At 46.7% G+C, this 19,494-nt stretch overlaps 1 long non-coding RNA gene across 1 annotated transcript in view; it reads right to left on the minus strand.

Moving 5' to 3' along the window:
* Nucleotides 1–2,676: 2,676 nt before the first annotated feature.
* Nucleotides 2,677–19,494, minus strand: part of LOC128324983 (uncharacterized) — a 35,608-nt gene continuing 18,790 nt past the window's right edge. The window contains exon 2 of the long non-coding RNA XR_008307202.1: nt 2,677–2,843. This is a non-coding gene — a long non-coding RNA (uncharacterized LOC128324983). The remainder of the gene's footprint in view (nt 2,844–19,494) is intronic.

The raw sequence follows: 19,494 nt of genomic DNA on the forward strand, positions 1-19,494 counted from the left end.
TTCCCCCTCCTCTTAACAAAGGTTAGGTAAGCGAGCACTCCACTAACCCCATCGTTTTTATTGTGTGTTGCTGCGGTGTGGCTCAGTGCTGCGACAACACACAAGGAGACCCCTGGCAGGAGGCTGAAACAAGCCTCCCAACCCTGGAGGTCTCTCCAGAATGCCCTGCTCATTTGCGCGGGGCATCCTGGGACTTCCAGGGGCCGCGCGGCCCCCAATCCCCGCAGCCACAACCGGCTCCATGATGGAGCCAGCAGTTATGTGGGCAGCTGATCCGGCCATCCTGGATTGTCTAGGGATCATCTGCAGGGAGAGTGGGCTAAGCCCGCTCTCCCCGCAAACCATCTGAAGGTGGGTCTCACCAATCGTGAGACTCACCTCTTCAAGTCTATTTGATCCTCAGCCCAGTCTCAATCCTCAACCCGTATAACCTACTCAACCCGTATAACCTACTAATTTGAGTCCACTACTAGCAGGCAACTTTAATTTTAGATGGATTGTCCCACAGATACAGCTATGTCCGGTCTTGTTATCATAGCTACATATAAAAGTTTTCCAATCACTGTCCTGTACTCACTGTTGTCTGGCAGAAGTTCACTCTCCTCCTCCTGTTTTAGGTAACCTGTTTCCATGGGTGTTCTAGTTTCTTTGGCCTCTATAAGTCCCAAATACTCTAGTAAATCATTTATTTTCTGTTTTTGGTTAAGCAAATAGCTTCATCCTCTTCTCTCTCTATGAAGCTATTCTCACGATTGATCAAGCTGAGATCAGGCTGAGCTCCATTAGCCCAGTTTTGATCAACCGTGGGAACCACTGAGCCCGACTTGAGCAGCCACTCATCTGGGCAGCCGACCCAGCCACCTAGCAACGAGCAATTGCTCATCTGTGGGGAGAGTGAGCTAAGCCCGCTCTCCCCGCCGAACCCCATCGGGTGCTTCACATGGATCGTGTGAAGCGCCTCTATGTGTATCCCAAGATCGTGTGAAACAGGCCCGAGTTCTTTTATTTCTACCTCACTATACAGGCGCTTTATTATTTCAAGGCTGTCCTTTCTATTTTCATAACAAATTATCAGATCATCGATGAAAGTAAGTATATAGGTCCATCTGTTGTCTCTGAACCTTGAGTACAGGCAGGGGTCAGCCTTTCCTTTGGTAAATCCCTTATTAACTAGCAACTAGTTTAATTTGACATTCCAGGCTCTTGCAGCCTGCTTTAGTCCATAAATACTTTTCTGCAGTGTACATTCAAGTTTTTCTTTACCAGGTTCCACCAATCCTGGAGGCTGCTCCATATAAATAACTTCTTTGATCGCTCCATTAAGAAATGCAGTTTTCACGGCTGTGTGATCCACTTTCACTTTCTTTGCTTCTGAAATGCTTACAGGTGTCTTTACTGAGCTGTGTTTTACAATAGGAGCAAACGTCTCATCAAAATCTTCCCTACATATCTGCAAGAATCCTATTGCCACCAGTATTGCTTTTTTGGGTGGGGGGTGGCTGCTGTGCATGCACAAATGACTCCTGCGAGGCCTTGGGCCATGCCAGGCCTCACAGAGGCCATTTGCGCATGCATGGAGGCAGGCAAAATGGCCACCACATGCAATTACAGAGTCCCAAATGGACCAAAAAACAGCATTTTACAGGCCACGGTGGTGACTTCAGAGGCCAGTGGGGGGAGGGGGAACCTTCGCGGACCCCCCCGGCCTTTAGGAAGCCCCCCAAAGGGGTTAGAGGTAATTTTTTAAAAAATTGTGACACCCCCCCGGACTGAAATGGACCAGGGAGGGGGTTCAATGGGGGACTGGACCGAATTGGTCCAGTCAGGTTCGAGTCCAGACTCGAAACGAACCAGGCCAGCCAGTTCCATACACACCCCTACTGTCTCAATCCCTCTTATCAGGGATGGGGCTAAGGTCTCTCCTTTTTCATTTAAAACTGGGCAAGAAAAACAACTAAATGACCACTTGCAGTGCCACGTACTTGCAGATATTAATGAAACAAATCACTCGTGTGAACTGTTGTATTCGAGTAATGGCCAGCTCACACATTACAGTTTGCAAAAACAGAATTTGGTCTCACACTTGTATATATTGTGTCTGCAAACATGGGAACTCCTGGGGTAGTCTCCACTAGTCATTGAAGTGGCTGTGACCCTATCACAGTGAAGTACAAGATTGCACTGATTGTGAGCTGTACCACTCTGTGCCCCATCCCTCACAGAGGCATAACATGCAAGAGCATCAGATTGCCAGAGGATAAAATCACTTTGTAGAGGTCAAGCATTTGTTAGAAAGTGGAAGAACCCTCTTTTTCATGTGCAGCTGTAATACCTTTAGAGCCAGCTAACCAGTTGGATAAGTGAATGCAAAGAACATATGCAAATCACTGAGTTTGTTTTATGACATTTTTGTTTCTAAGGAATTTTCTGTTCTCTTATGCGATTCTGCCTGTACATCCCTCATACCATGGCATGATCTGTGCCAGAGCAGAGATGAGGGGAAATTCCATATCATCAAAGTCGAGAAAAAAAATGAGAGAGCCATCTGTGGAGTACGCAAAGCTTTCAGGGTGAGGAATGTAGCTTACCTAGGGTTCTGTTATTTTACACACACACACACACACACACACACACACACACACACACACACACAGAGCTACATAAGCAAATCAGACAGAGAGCATCTGCTTTGAATTTATCAGCCGAGCAAATGCAGAAAACAAGAGTGTTTAGTCTCCAGGCCACCAGCGAATGCTCCAAATTCTCTGCTGCTTGGCTGACTTCTGAACGGTTTGGCACATCTTCAATAAGAAATTACATCACTGATGCTCTGGAAATTCAACCTAGTCACAGAGATGGAAGAAAATAAGCAACTCTTCAGTGAAATTCTTGGCCAATGCCACTATGCTTAATTTCAATAGTAATAACAGTAATAACAGCCTAGGGGCCAAGGAAGTCATCCCATAGAATAGGGGTAGGCAACCTCGACTCTCCAGCTGCTGTTGAACTAAAACTCCCATGATCCCCAGCCACAATTTATTGTAAATGGGGATGATGGGAGTTGTAATTCAACAAGGTTGCCTGCCCCACCACACAACCTCCACTGAAAAGAATGGCATGGTGATTGAATCCAGCACCAGTCTTATCGTGGATTCACCCAGTTGAAAAGCAGAGTAGGGGACAGACCTACACATAACAAGAATAGGGATCCAGCTCTAATGTGAATCATATCTGTATTGGGACCTAATCAAAATTCCAGTCATGCCTGAAGCTCCGTGCACTCTGAGACATTGTATAAGAATAATTGCTTGTATATGTTGTATCTTTGTCTGGTCTACATGCTTAAACTTTTCTTTTGCTTTCTCTTGCGGCCTTTTACATTACATGGGCAGTTCTCTTAGGCTCTGGGCCCATAACCCTGTTGTAGGGAAGGGATTCCAGTGACCTCTATTATATCCAAGCAAGCGTGTGTGAGAAGAACCAAGCCCATTAAGAGTATCTTGAGACTGACAGACATTTAAGGTCCAAAAACTTTCAAAGGTTTATTGAGGAAGTTACATACTTGAATAGAAAGCCCGTGTCCTTGACCTTTATGTCTTCATAGTGTGAGAGCCATGGGTGTAGCATCCATTGGACAAGGGGGGACAAATGTCCCTTGGTCCACAAGGTCTGAGGGGCCCCCAAGGCTGGTCCCCCCTTGCCCTCCCAAGTCACCCTCTTCTCCTGCTTGCCCGGGCAAGCTGCAAGCTAAGCAGCCTGCTGCAGTGTTTCCTTCTGCCTGCTGAGCAGCAGCTTCCGCTACCGAGAAACGGGGAGGGAAAGGCTTGGATGGGTTAGGTTGCCCGCCATGTTGTGTCTGACGTCAGACACAGGGGGCATGGCTTGGGACACTGGGGCATGTGCTTTGCGTGCACAATGGAGACCCCCCTGGCTACACTTTGTCGCCCAGCCCGTGGGAAGCTTGCTACACCCCTGGCAGAGCAGAACAAGGAAGGAAGAAGGGAGCAGACAGGAGGGAGAGAACTGAGCATTTGAGCAGGTGCGAGGAGGGGGAGACCTGAGTCTACCAATCAGAGGAAGCAAGAGCATAGACAGAGACAAAAAAGAGCGGGGAAACAAAGGGGAAGACTGTTGCTTGCTATCTCTGTTCCCAATGCCCCTCGTGGTCAATAGGATAGAAGGTGTAAAGAATCAATTTTGCTGGAGCTTATTCACAGTATATTGATAGTCAGATTTCAAATGCTTAAGACATCTGTGTGTGTGTTAAACAGATGTCAGTGACCCACATTCTGTACAACAGTAAGCGGACGGGAGAAAGGCTGCATGCTCACAAGTCACCTTCAGTGTCCCTGTGGAGAGGGCTTCTTCTCAGGGGTGGAGCAATCATTGTTCGAGGGTTTTTTTTTAAAAGAACCCGGGCCACTGTCCTCAGGCACCGCACCTGGCGCCCCAACCATGCCCCCTGCGCCTGATGTCAGATGCAGGGGGTGTGGCCATGTTTGCAAACTTTGGCTGGTGCTGTATTTGCAGCACAGTCGGGTTTGCAGCGTGGCCATGCGGCTCTGTCTGCGAAAGGCTTCAGCCAGCGCTAGGTTCTCAGCTTGGACGGGAATACGTCTCTCTGCTTTTTTAAGTGGGGAGAGGTGCTCCCAGCTGCACTGCAAACATGGCTCCGGCCAAGGTATACCTGCAAACGGGGTGTGCTGCCCCATTTGCTAACGTGGCCACACCCCCTGCATCTGACATCAGATGCAGGTGCATCCAACTGTTTGGAAAGTTTTGCCCAGAACTCAAAGCAACTCCTGGATTCCAGTTTGCTGATGATGATGCTTAGCAATGTGATGTAACATGACAAATCCTACCATCTTGCCTGCAGGAAGTGAAACGTTGGTAGCGCTGCAAGGTAAGAACCACCTCCCTACACACACACACACACACACACACACACACACACACACACACCGTGACACAAACAGTATTTTTAACACATGGGTTCTTGAGGGCACAAACAGCAACTGAATTCACAAGAATGTAAGAAACTTATTTGTTTGTTATTTCTCTGTGTAAACCACCCTGAGCCATTTCTGGAAGGGCGGTATAGAAATTGAAGAAGAAGAAGAAGAAGAAGAAGAAGAAGAAGAAGAAGAAGAAGAAGAAGAAGAAGAAGAAGAAGTTGTTAATAAGAAGAATAGTTTCGCATTATTGCACTTCAAATGGTCAATAATGCGAAACTATTCAATACCAATGAAACAAAGCAGGCTTACAAGAAAGAACAAGTCAAGAACCGAGCAGAAAAATGGAAAAATAAGCCCCTGCATGGTCAATATTTGCACAAAATAAGTGGAAAATCAGACATCACCAAGACCTGGCAATGGCTTAAGAATGGCAACTTGAAGAAAGAAACTGAGGGTTTAATACTGGCTGCGCAAGAACAGGCACTAAGAACAAATGCAATAAGAGCAAAAGTTGAAAAATCAACCACAAACAGCAAGTGCCGCCTTTGTAAAGAAGCAGATGAAACTGTGGACCACCTAATCAGCTGTTGTAAAAAGATCGCACAGACTGACTACAAGCAAAGGCATGACAAAGTAGCAGGGATGATACACTGGAACATCTGCCAAAAATACAAGCTACCTGTAGCCAAGAATTGGTGGGACCATAAAATTGAAAAAGTTGAAGAAAATGAAGATGTAAAAATATTATGGGACTTCTGACTACAAACAGACAAACATCTGCCACACAATACACCAGATATAACTGTAGTCAAGAAGAAAGAAAAACAAGTTAAAATAATCAACATAACAATACCAGGAGATAGCAGAATAGAAGAAAAAGAAATAGAAAAAAATCACCAAATACAAAGATCTACAAATTGAAATTGAAAGGCTGTGGCAGAAAAAGACCAAAATAATCCCAGTGGTAACTGGCGCCCTGGGTGCAGTTCCAAAAGACCTTGAAGAGCACCTCAACATCATAGGGGTCACAGAAATCACCATCAGCCAATTACAAAAAGCAGCTTTACTGGGAACATCCTATATTCTGCGATGATATCTATAACCATTGACAATAAAATTCTGGCATCCCAGGTCCTTGGGAAGGACTCGATGTCTGGATAAAACAAACCAGTCAATAACACCTGTCTGACTGTGTAAACAAGAAAATAATAATAATAATAATAATAATAATAATAATAATAATAATAATAATAAGAAGAAGAAGAATAAGAATAAGAAGAAGAAGAAGAACCCATTATATGTATGCAAATATGCCTTAGCAGAATCATTTCAACACACAACTTAACATATCCCCATCCCACATATTTCTTTCTCCACTCGCCACTCTGTCTCTAAGGCATCCGGCACAGGTCATAATCACACTCGGCCACCGCCCAGCGCAGTGTGGGCCAACAGTAACCACACCACCCAGGGCAGACTAAAAAGGATTTGGGGGCCCTCAGGGGCATGGGGGCCCTGGACCTTGGCCCCAAAGTCTAAGGGTAAGAGCACCTCTGGGTGGCAAAAGACATTTCAGGGTCATCAGTTTCTGCTTTATGTATGTGGATGCTGTTCGAACAGTTGTGTCAGTGCTAGACCCTGTGCTGCTTCAGAGGGATACTCTAGGAGGCTATTTCACACACATGCGTGCAAAACCAGGCTAAGGGAACCCTGTTTTGCACATGAGTGTGAACCTCTGGGATTGGGCTGATCCGAGCAGCAACACGGTGGCAAATCCACATAAGTAGCCACCCTGTTAAATGAGGTTAAGGGTGTGAGCGCTCCATTAATCCCATTGTTTTAATCATCTAGCAGCCATGGCTGCTTGCAGCAGCAGCTGCCAGACTGCAGTGAGCCTGGGGAGGGGGGATCCACCGCATGCACCCGAGCGATGCATCATGGTATTTCTGGAGGCCACATCCCAGACCCCAACCCTCCCCGCTGCCTGGGCGCATGTGCCCCACAAAATGTAAGGTGCGAACGTGACATGATTTGCAAGTCCATTAATCTGCCCATTCATTAACACTGTAAATGTAGGTTATTTGCATTGGAAATAATGGCCATAGTGCTGCAGGACTGCACAGTTTTAAGTAGTAGCAGGTAAGCTCTGTTCTGCAACTCTGCAGGCAGGCATTGCTTTAGATGCCTGCAGAGGAGTAGGCAGTTACGAACTGGCTGCGTTGCCTTGCATACCATGTCAGTCACTATATTAATTGAAACTGAAATTATTACGGGGGGAAAATAAAATAAAAAAATATAGACAGCTTTTAATCAAAATACAGTAGAACACAAAAATAATCAATACATTCATCAACATTCAATACAATGAAATATATTCATATTGAGAAGGCTTCATTCCTTTCTCTATCTCTATCCCCCCAACCCACCCTCTCTCTCTCTCTCTCTCTCTCTCTCACTCACTCACTCTCACTCTCACTCTCACTCTTGCTCTCTCTCCAGGTGCTTCCAGACAGGAAAAGAAGGGAGACTGAACAGTAAGAAAGTTATCTGAGCTCTCAGATCTCTCTTTTTACAAATCCAACGTGTGTGTTTGGCCATGGCAATACATTTCTCCAGATTTATTGATCTAGTCTCTTGAAATTGATCACTCTTGAGAAACACAGCTAAGCCTGAAAGTCTTGGGGTGAAAACAAAACAGTTGGTGAGGTTCCAGAGTCTGGCTTTTGGAAGACATAGATCAAGATACACTCAAGCTGCCTTACCAGTAGCAGCCAGTACAGGTGAGACAATGGGGTGGTCAATGAGCCACAGGTGAGAGTCATTCCTGCTCACCTTTCCCTGCTCTGGCCACCACACTCTGCCCTGTCTTGCCTGTTGTGGTGTTAACCCCAGCTGTGTGGGCTGTTTATTTGCCTGCTTGTGGAAGCAGAATAACTAGCCTGCATGCCAAGGGTTAACCCCGTGGTGGACAAGACAGCCAGGATGGGGAGAGGAGACTGGGAACGAGCTGCAGCTGAGGTTCATTTACCACCCCCATCCCACTCCTACTGGCTGCTACTGTGCCTTACATCCTTTTAGGAGTACTCTTGGTGACAAATCTAGGTTTGCTACTGAGTAATGTATGAAAAGTAATGAGTAACGTGAGTAAAAAGCTGATCTTGTGGTAGGAAGCATGGATTGCCCATGTGAGCAATGTAAGATGTTCCCTTTAGAGGATAGGGCTGCTCTGGGAAGAGCACCTGCACGCTTGCATGCAGAGGAGGTTCCAAGTTCCCTCCCTGGCTTCTCCAAGATAGGGTTGAGAGAGACTCCTGCCTACAGCCCTGGAGAAGCTGCTGGCCCTCTGTGTAGAAAATACAGAGTTAGATGGACCAATGGTCTGACTAGGTATAAGGCAGCTTCCTATGTTCCTAAACTGCTGCCAAAAGATTCAATACAGTGTCAATTCCTGCTCCATAACAACACATATTACTTTGTCCCTTTGGCTCTGGGCACTGCCATGAAAACAAATGTCAGTGCAAGAGATGCAATTGTGGAGCTGCAGAGAGGCTGGGTGTCTGAATGCAGAAAACCGAAGGTATTGCTATCACTGCTCCTGCAGACTTGTAAGGAGAGGTGAAGCAAGTCATTGCAGTCGCTACATTTTCTGCATTTAATTAACAAGTGGGTCCATTTGGCACTTGTGTTTTCAGGTCACGTCTGATCTGTTCAGGCTGGGTTGGGACAGGATGGTCTGGAAAATAATTTGTGCAACTCTGAATGTTTTAGATTTACTGTGGTCTGCCAGAAAACTGACAGGACAAGTTAAAGATAAAAAATTGTAACTTAACACAGACATGACTGCTGTCCTTGAAAGGAGTTGCGCCAAACAGTTCCAGCTCAAAGAAACAAAGTTGTAAGATAATGCTTTGAATTTCTACTGATCACGCCCCCTACAAAAAAAAGTTTCCTTTCCAAATGTGAATGAATTCATCTCTGCTGCACTGGAGATTTTATGGGCAATGAAACCCACAAGCTTAAATAAAAGGGGGGATGCAGAAAGAGTTGTGGTTGGTTTAAAAGTGGGAACACTGGTTCAGTGGTGAATTCATAGGTCTTAGTTACAGCCCTGCACTCCAGCTCTCTTTATCTCCTTGTAACTCTTAAACATTATACAAAAGCCATACCCTCTTCTGAATCCCTGCTTTCTCATGCAACATCTGATGCTAAGGCCACCCAGACACTACCCAACTTCTTCACCATGGGTTAGACATGATGGGTTGGCTTGGACGATACTTTAGCAACTGGTGATTAAAAGGGGGACACACATCATGATGACTTATGTGCATATGCCAGGACCCTTTCTCCATGTGTCCCTTTATTGCTTGGTGTGGTGGTGTTGGTGGTGGAGGTTGTTCATCTGCGTGGTCATTCCACATGCACACCAGGGGCGCATGAAGAACAGGCATTTGACAAAGAGCACCTGCACATAAGAAAGGGACATGCTGGTAGGGCATCAGGATATCCGTGAAATACATCTTTATGGGCACACTCACTGACTGCAATCACATTTAATGTGGAGCCATTTGTCCAATGGTCCTGCGGTTTCACTCTCCCCTACCCCCGTTCTCCTGGTTGAATTCAGACATCATGGAGAGCTCCCTCTCTGTAGTCAGCGAGATTGCAGAGAGGATTGGGAACTAGCAGTGTGGGCTTCCTTCTTGACTGAAGGACAGCCCTGGCAGCCAATAGCAGCTGGAACAAGGGAGGAGTTTCCTCCCTCAATTCTGGTTATGAAACAGCCAGATGCTGGCACTGCTAAACTGGAGGTCCAGTTGGTGAAACTCACTACAAACTGAAAGTACAAATCAGAGTCTGGAGTGTGAAACCACAGGTCAATCTTCAGTTGGAACTGCAGTTGCCTGCATTTGGACATGCACAAATTGTAACCAGAGACTCCTTTAATTCCGGTTTCATAAGACGTGCGAATGCGGCCTCTGTATGTCCCCCTTTTAAGCTTATGGGCTGTTGAAATATTGCCCAACCCTACACTGGTCCACTTTACCCACATTTTCAAAGTGCCAGTCTGGTTGTATAAATCAATCGGCTCTCAGCAGAAAAGAGAATTATTTCAGTAGAGTCTTTCAAGGAGAAAGGAGATGTGTTCTGAGAGTTCTGGAATTTTAACTTCTGAGGAGCGAGTTCAAACAATGCCTCCATGAGCCCACCTTAATCACATGGGGAAGAAGCATGGGTTATGCAATGATTCGATACACTAAGACCACTTCAAGAGAAGAGTATCTAGTGACAAACATGAGATCTCTTGTGCCAACTGGGTTTTTTTTACCCAGAAATTTTACTTGATCATGTTTGTTATTTGGGCGAGAGAAAAGCTAGTTCTCTTCCCCATCTCATTCTCTAAAATATTTTTTGCTTCTTGAATTCTCTTTAAAAACATCCTTTCACCTCAAACTTCTTGCCATCACCTAAGATGCAAAGTATGTGTGTGTATCTTTCTATCTATCTGTCGGTCTGCCTGCCTGCCTGTCTAGTCATCCTGGGAGGTTGTATGTTTCTTATATTTGAGAGAGAGCAATTTGATCAATTTTATTTAATGACATTTGCAATTTTGATTTTAAAAAGAACACATTTAATTACACATTTTTAATTCACTCTGAGATGGAGGATAAAATTGCAGCAATGCTCTATCAAATATACAAAACATACATCCCCACAGGATGACTAGACAGACAGACAGACGGACAGCTAAAGACACACAACACACACACAAAACTCTGTTTCTTTGGCGAGGCAAGCAGTTGGCGGTGAAAGAAGAAAATGAAAAATTGGTTTATTTAAATCAAAGACTTATTGTCTTCATCTAGTTTCCCTCATCTAAGAAGCAAACAAATTTTAAAGAGAGAAACAGGGGAACAGAACTGCCCCCCCGCCACCTCACCCAAATAACATACATGATCAAATAACATTTCTGGGTAAATGAATCCTGCTCACTACTTTCCCTGCCCACCCTTTAAAAATATTGTTTGCTTCCTCCATCAGTGAAACTAGCTGGATGTAAAAGAAACCTTTTTATTTAAGCAACTGCCATGTCCTAACAGAGGAAGATAATTCGAGTCTCTTCTAGACTTGGAAAAGAATATTCTCCAATGCATATACTGTAACAGGATGGGGAGAATAATTCTCCGAAATATTCTCTCCTATTCTAAATAATGCAGGAGAATGTTATTTTCCAAGCCAAGTCTCTTCCCCCCGCTGCTTGGTACTCAGACTGGGCAGTGCTCAGAAACACAACCCGCCCTGCCACCCCACCCCAGTCTTCTTTATAGCACCCCAGCCACCTTGGAGGTGATATATTGAAAGATGGCATAGAAATGGATGCAATAACTAACTAATCCCAGGGCTTAGGTCTGCAGTGGGGGAGAGGGGGTGGGCGCAGTCACAATTCATTCTACCATCTCAGGCCTCTACCACCTATTTTGCTGTGTGTGGAGAGGGGATGTTGTTTTCAAAGCATCACCATGTGAAACATAATATATGCACCAGGCCTTCCTGGAATCACTTTTAAGCTTTCAAGTTCCAAGGAACCCAAACATTCTGAATGACCCATTGAGAGCTGATGCTGATCTGGTTTTCAAGCAACCATAAATCAGCCTAGATTCCTGTAAAAGGTTCATGAACCACAATAAACATCTTGATGAACCTGAGTTAAATATTGGTAAGATATCAGGAGGAGCTTGCTTGGATTAAGATTCCATTGCTAATATTCATCACTGCTCCAGATACAAGAACATCTGGGCCAGAACCTTGCCCTGGTGGAACTTCACTAGTAAATATTAGACCTGTGCAGTCAGGTAGTGCAGGCATGTCAGACTGCATGGTCCTCGTATCAGGACTATTGGGATTAATTCCAGAAACAAGAGGAGGGAGCTCCAACAGTTGGAACTCCAACTGAATCCCCTCCTATCCAGAATTAATTCTACTTCTGACATGCCTGTTGGAACGACTCTCCCACTCCCCTCCTGCCTCCCCCCACACTTTCCCTGCCTCCCCCACCCTTACTTTTAGACAGGCCCGGAAATAGCCACCACTGCATCACCTCCTCCACTGATGCTGCCACCACTGGGTCTCCTCATCCTCCATGCCACCACTGGGTGTTCATCCTAAAGAGGGGGAAATTGTATTTTTAAAAGGCAAGCACCATATGCACTGCTTGCCTTTTAAAAATGCCCAGAAGGACCTCGAGGCACAGTGCCTTTGGGGAAGTGTAGTTCCTTTAAGGGGCACAGGTCAAGATCAGCCATCTCCGACACTGACAGTGTTGGAGGGAGGCCATGTTGGCCCACCCAACTTCTTTTTTGGTCGTGTTAGATTGGATCGGAATCGATCTGATATTTTCACACATGCACATGCAGAAGTAAATGTCCCTGTGTTAAACAGCACTCAGGCTCAAGTACACGAGTATAGGATTGCAGTCTTATCCCATGCAGATTTACTTGGAAGTAACCCCCATTACACTCCTCAATGGCTCACATATGGCAGATCCAAGAGAGAGGTACACATGCTGCCGTGAGGCATTTTAAAGAATGCCTGCACTGCTCCAGAGGCAGGGCTGCTCTGTACCTACTAAGCATTCAGTAACCGTAGCTGCTATGCAGTTCCCACAATTGTGCAATGCTTCACAGGCATGGAGCAGCCCCACCTCTGTAGTAGCGCAGGCATACTTTAGAGCAGGGGTTTTCAGCGTTGGGTCCCCAGATGTTATTGAACTTCAACTCCCATGATCCCCAACCAAAGGCCACTGGGGCTGGGGATTATGGGGGTCAAAGTCCAATATCATCTGGGGACCCAATGTTGAGAATCCCTGCTTTAGAGTGTCCTGCAACAGTATACACACCTCTCTCTGAGACCGATGGTTCTCTGCGCAGTAAGTGAGCCATCAGGACTCCTTGACAATTAAGTGTGCATGAGTGCAGCAGTGTTCCCTGTAACAGGGATTCCCAGATGTTGGTGACTACAACTCCCATCATCCCCAGTTACAGGCCATTGCAGCTAGGGGTGATGGGAGTTGTAGTCAACAGCATCCGGGAATCCCTGTTACAGGGAACACTGGAGTGCAGCCATGTGACCCAATCCTTTCACTGTTTGCTCAGAAATAAGGCCCACTGAGTTCAATGGGACTTGCGCCCAGGTAAGTGTGCATAGGACTGCAATCTTAGGCAGCGATCCTCTGTGTGCTGTTTGGGAGAAAGCCCGATAACATTCAGGAGCAGAGCAGAGCCTTCAGCAGTAAGTAGTAGCTGAGGAGTCGGAGTTGGGTAATGATCTTCAATTTGGGAGAGATCTTATAAGCTTAGAGATCTTATAAGCATGTCCCTGTCTCTAAGTTTGTGAAATGTGGGGGGGCATGTAATATTACTACAACATGAGCCTCTTCTGACATAGATATCTATGTGTGCAAGTGTGTGTTGTGGGTGTGTGCATGTGTCCATGTGTGTGCACGTGTGGATGTGTGCACTTGTGATTGAGCAAAGGAAGAATAATATTTCACTCCTCTGCAGACCTCCAAAAATGCCCAAGCTGACTGTAATGTATTGTTGATTTCGGAAGCTTCAACAGTTGGTGCTCCATCTTTCTGCCAACACATTCATCTTCTCCAAAAACATTATCAGTCTTTGTTAAAATGTGTGCACAGCTGTAGTGTTTGATGACATTGGATGGATTACCCTGTATTAAACATTTGTAATTGTTTTCCATTGGACTGTGACCTGAATTCTAAAACGTCTTAATGAGGGCTGACGCCAACAGGATATCCCACTGAATGAGAAGAAGATCCTGCACCGGAGACTTAGCTGAGCTTAGCCTAGTCAGGTCAGGAATCTGCCACCAAAATGCCATTTGTACAAATCATATAATTGGGGATCCCACCAAGTATTGGATGAGAAGGAGAAAGACGACGATGAAGATGATTAACATTAGTTACCCACATCTTCTGCAACATAATGTGGGTGGTTCTGATCCACCACATTGCAGTGGGGTTCCTAAGGAGTCACCTAAGGAAACACTAGAGTTTCCTCTGTATTGGTTGGGCTAGCAAGGAGTTTCTATTCTCCTTCCTGTTCTTGTTTGCTCCTGTTCCTTTGTATCTGAGTCAGCAAGTTCAGTACTGATCTCTGAGTGCCTTTGTCTCCCAAGTAAAGTTATCTTAAAAACTGTCCATTGGAGTTTACTCTCTACTCCACGCAGACAGAACACACTCTGCAATACTTATGTCGTGGAAACCTCAGCGGCTGACGGAGGAAGAAGGTGAGGCTGCTTCCACCTTGTGCCATCATCTCACTTTCACCCTGCCCTCAAAATTTGGCTGCTCGCCAGGCGGCCTGTTTGCCCCGCCCCCATGACAAGCAGCATGAGGCTGAACTGCAGCCTATTGGCTGCCCAGCACACGGGGGTGGGGTTTTAGGCCGTGCAGCCAGCTATGGCATCCTTCCCGCTCAGTTTGCTCTTAGCTGACACCCTCCCTCCCTTCCCTTGGTACAGTCTGGGCTTAGCTGGTCGCCTATTGGGGCCAGGCAGGAATTTTTGGGGTGCTCACCTGTTTGGCCAGTGGTGCGCATCCTTTTTCGCCTTCCTCTGACTCTACCGTTTTAGTTAGTTAGTTGAGGTCTATTTTCCCAGCCACAATTTGGCAGGTACAGTGTGGTCGGGAATAACATCTTAAGCTGGTGAGCACCTTCAGGTAAGCGTTTGGCTAATAGACTGGAAAGTTCAACTCCTTAGATGCTGCACAGCTCAGGGAACTCTGGCTTGGCTGATCTACTCTGTCAGGCTAAGTTCCCTGGACACGCTGGGCGGCTGCCGGCTGGTGCTGCTATGGGAGAGGCCTGACCTTAGGTCGGCTAGGATGGGCAGCTCCTGCTTCAGAGCATTGGGGGCTGTCTGGAGCCAAGGTGCATCACCCTTTATGCTTTAGGCTAGCATGCCCTTACAGGCATGCCTTTAGCTGCTGCACTGTAGAATGGAGAGCCAATCCCAATTATTGTTTAATGTTACATTCTGAATTGATAAAAAAATTGTGATCTTTTAGATCAGGGATCCTCAACGTTGGGCCACCAGATGTTCTTGGACTTCAACTCCCATAATCCCCAGCCAAAGGCCACTGGGCCTGGGGATTATGGGAGTTGAAGTCCAAGAACATCTGGTGGCCGAACGTTGAGGATCCCTGCTTTAGATCACCATACATTCGTGTCTCGTGTCTTCTTGGGGTGTGGGCAGGGGCGTAATGATGGGGGGGCAGGCAGGGCACGTGCCCTGGGTGCCACCCCGGCGGGTCACGTGGGGGGCACCAAAAAGTGGCTTCCCCCCACCCCCCGGATCACCCGCCGAGTGTGGCGGCGTGCGTGCGGTGGCGATTTGGCAGTGGCGGGCGGCGGCGGGTCGCCCGCCAAGTGCAGCGGTGGCTGGTGGCTGGTAGCGATGGGCTGTAGCACGGCCCGAGCGGCGGCGGCGGATCACCCGCCGAGGAGTGCAGGCAGAGCGACGCCGAGCCTGCCTTCTGGCCCGGCGTCGCTTCCCAACTGCGCAGGCGCGCTGGAGCGCGACGCCGGGCCAGAAGGCAGGTTAGGCGTTGCTCTGCCTGCACTCCTCGGCGGGCGATCTGCCGCCGCCGCTTGGGCCGCACTACAGCCCATCGCTGCCAGCCACCAGCCACCGCTGCACTCAGCGGGCCGCGGGCGACCCGCCGCCGCCCGCCACCGCCAAATCACCGCCACCGCCGGCAATCTGCTGCCTGGGGGCTGCCGCCGCGCCGTCACAGGTATGTGGGGGCTGGGGGCGGGGGGCGCCATTTCAGGGCCAGAGCTTGCCCTGGGCGCCATTTCCCCCCAATACGCCACTGGGTGTGGGGGCAATCTCCTGGTTGCTCTTGCTGTCTCTCCCTCTCCCTGGTCAGGCTTGAGCATCCTCTCACCCCCACACAGCCTCCATGACTGACTCATCATCAGCCCGACAGTGAAATAGCCCTCCACAGGCTTCACAATTATCACAGGAGACCAAGATCCTGCCTCGTGAAATCGCAGGCTCTCATGAGAGCTCCATTGGCCCGCTTGTTAATGGGTCTTCACCAGCTTCTCCTCGCTCCTGCTACGGCTCAGAGAACTACTTGTTCCTCCTGCTATGGCTCAAGGAACTACTTGCTACAGTTCCGTAGCTATGTGCTACGGCTCAGGGAAGTACTTTTTCACACAACGCATAATCAACTTGTGGAATTCTCTGCCACAAGATGTGGTGACAGCCCACAACCTGGATGGCTTTAAGAGGGGTTTGGATAACTTCATGGAGGAGAGGTCTATCAACGGCTACTAGTTGGAGGACTATAGGACACCTCCAGCCTCAAAGGCAGGATGCCTCTGAGTACCAGTTGCAGAGGAGTAACAGCAGGAGCAGGAGCGTAGCTATAACTGTGTGAAAGTGTTCAAAGAACGTGGGCCCACAACTCCTGAGTGCCCTCTTGCTCCATTCCTCCCTATTTTCTTCATTATCTCCCTCACTCTGGGGGACTGCAAGAGAGAGGGATGAACAGTGCCCCCCTCTCCCCTAGCTATGCCCCTGAGCAGGAGAGAGGGCATGCCCTCAACTCCTGCCTGTAGGCTTCCAGTGACATCTGGTGGGCTATTATGCGAAACAGGATGCTGGACTAGATGGGCCTTGGGCCTGATCCAGCAGGGCTGTTCTTATGTTCTTATGCATTATGTTCAGCAGCTGCAGCGGCACCAGCTCAGCTACCCCTTGACCCACTTTGGGTTTCATTTCAGGAAACTATGTCTGTGGCCAAGCCCAAGCCCAGGCCAAAGGGATTGCCATGGTGACCTGATAACAACAAAACCTATAGTGCTTTGTAACTGTGATCCAATACACACCCAAAAAGCTGATTGGTAGAGCCTCTACTTTTCATGCAGAAGGTCCCAGGTTCCTGGCATTTCCATGTGGAGCTGGGATATACTCCTGCCTAAAACCTTGGAGAGCTGCTGACAGTCAGTGTAGGCAATACTGAGCTAGATGGACCAATGGTCTAACTCAGAAGACTACAGCTGCCTCTGTTTCTATGGAATGGCTGACATTTTGATGATGGGGTCATAGCTCAGTGGTAGAAACATCTGCTTGCATATAAAAAGTCCCAGGTTCAATCCCTGACATCTCCAAGGAGGGCTGGGAAAGACTCCTACCTGAATCCTTGGAGAGCCACGATGTAGACAATACTAAGCTAGATGGACCAATGACTTGGTATAATGGAGCTTCCTATATTTCTGTGTTTCTACCTTTGGGAAGAGTTGGAGTGGGTAGCTGAAACTGCAGTGCATTGAAGCAAGGAAGCCACATTGAACCAACTAATTTTTCAGTTCAGCTTGGACTTACAGTGAGTGGTCCCCTTGATTTTTATGAAAGCCCCTTAGCTACATTTTGGGGAGTACATTTTTATTTATCTTTTCTTACTTATATAAATAATAGATGCATGTGTCTGATAACTTTTTACAAAATAAAACCCACAAACCCTGCACCCTTTCCCTCCCTCTCACCTGTCAAACAACTGTTTCCAAATTTATGTATATGCATTTTACAGAGTGTTCATTACAAAATAAACATGCATTTCAGTCTTTCTGGCTTGTCAAAATGTTTTTTCTTCAGATCTACATACTTCAGATAGGGCAACCATCTTTCTAAGAAATAATTTTTGTATGTGTAACATTGAAGGCTACGGAGTGGCAAAATATGGTTAAACTTGAGGTGAATCAGAACGTATGGGATTTCATTAAGAGTCTCTTACCTTTTCGTCAGAAATCAAACACTGTTTCAACTGGGCCAACAGATTTCCTCTGGAAATGGTTGCAGCTAGGCCAGGAAAATGAAAGAACAAATGGAATACCTCCAGCAGGTTCAAAAACTGCTGGAGGGATTCCTAAAAATCTGCCCAGATAAGACATGGAAAGAAAACAACACTGAAGAATTGTACTATGAAGTAAAGTTTTCCTCGACACACAAAGAATGTGCAAATAAGCCCTACAGAAACAAAGAAGAGGGCAGGTCCAAAAATTCTGTGATGACACATTAAAGTACACTGTTCCAAAATCTCCATTAGTAGCTATAACAATGATTTTATACTAAAGGCCACAGAATGGGTGTCAGTTCTTTTGACATCTGCCAGACTAATGACTGCCAACATTTGGAAGGACAGCATTGCCTTACTTACAGCAACAGCATAGAGAAATACTCAGATATTGTGATATATGAACAGAAAATGTCTAACTAATTAATAGGACTGTGCAAAGCAATTTCAAAGCAGTTCCAGGCAGTTTCAGTCCAGAATAAATCAGTCTGATTCAACCTGATTCAGTTTGAACCAATGGTTTGGGCTGGATATAAGTTGAACTTGTATCAAATAAAATGGGTCTGAAGTGAGCCTATTTTGATTAGGACCTGCTTTGGCTTTGGACCATCTCGCAACCAGAACCCACACTTCCCTGACCCCTTGATTAATTTACTGGACTGGGTAGAGGGCAGGAGACAGCCTGGCAGACTCTTGAAACAAGAGAGCAAAGACTCAAGTGAGAAGCCCTTTTTAAAAGACTCTCTCACCTTTAAAATAAAAAAAAAAAACACCAAACACTCCCTTTTGAAGACTGGGGAAATGGTGCAGGGTTTTTGTTTTTTGTTTTGCAGGGGGGACTGTAGTCTTTTCTGCAATAATGCAAAAAAACATGAAAATAACAGGTAATAAGTACAGAGAAATCTCAAATTTTCTAGACTAATGGGGGAAAGGTCTTAATCTGGATTAGGTAATTCCCTGAGAAATCAAGGCAAAACACATGTGGTCACAAGAATTGCAAAAATAAGCTTTCACAACACAAAACCATGCAGCTTGGGGGACACTAAAGGTGATGAACAACAAAAATTTTTGTATAGCAACACACAAAACACTCTTTAGGAAATGGAAATTGGTTTTTCTACATGAGGTCACAAAGCATATGCCCGATATAGCAAAAACAGAATGAGGAAGCAAAATGGCTGAACTTCTAATTCCATGAATGCTGTCTGGAAAATCTGATATCCAAAATATTGGGGTTTGGGAAAATGAACTTTCTCTGTATCCAAATGTACCATTTTCACATAGTAGGGGTGTGCAGAACTGGTTCGAATTCAACGGGGTTGATTTGAAACGGCCCTGTTTGACCAGTTCCATCCAAACCAGGACGGAAGTCACCTTATGCACTGCAGTGGTGGTGGCTCTTTGGCAGTGGTGGTTCCTTGGTGGTGGCAGCAAGCCAGCAGCGGCTCTGCTACCACCTGCCAGCACTCCCCCACATCAGCACGGGCCGTCACTCAGCTTCCCTAGGACCTGCCTGCCCGCCGCCGCTGAGGAGACATCGCCGCATGTAAGGTGATCTCTCACCCACCCCACCTGCTCTTTTGTAACACTATAGGGATCCCCCTTTGCTAGTAAAGGGGAATTCTTACCAGATTCCCCTTTGCAAGCATGCCAAACCAA

This window comes from Hemicordylus capensis, chromosome 4 (genome assembly GCF_027244095.1).
Source record: "Hemicordylus capensis ecotype Gifberg chromosome 4, rHemCap1.1.pri, whole genome shotgun sequence".
NCBI lineage: Eukaryota > Metazoa > Chordata > Lepidosauria > Squamata > Cordylidae > Hemicordylus > Hemicordylus capensis.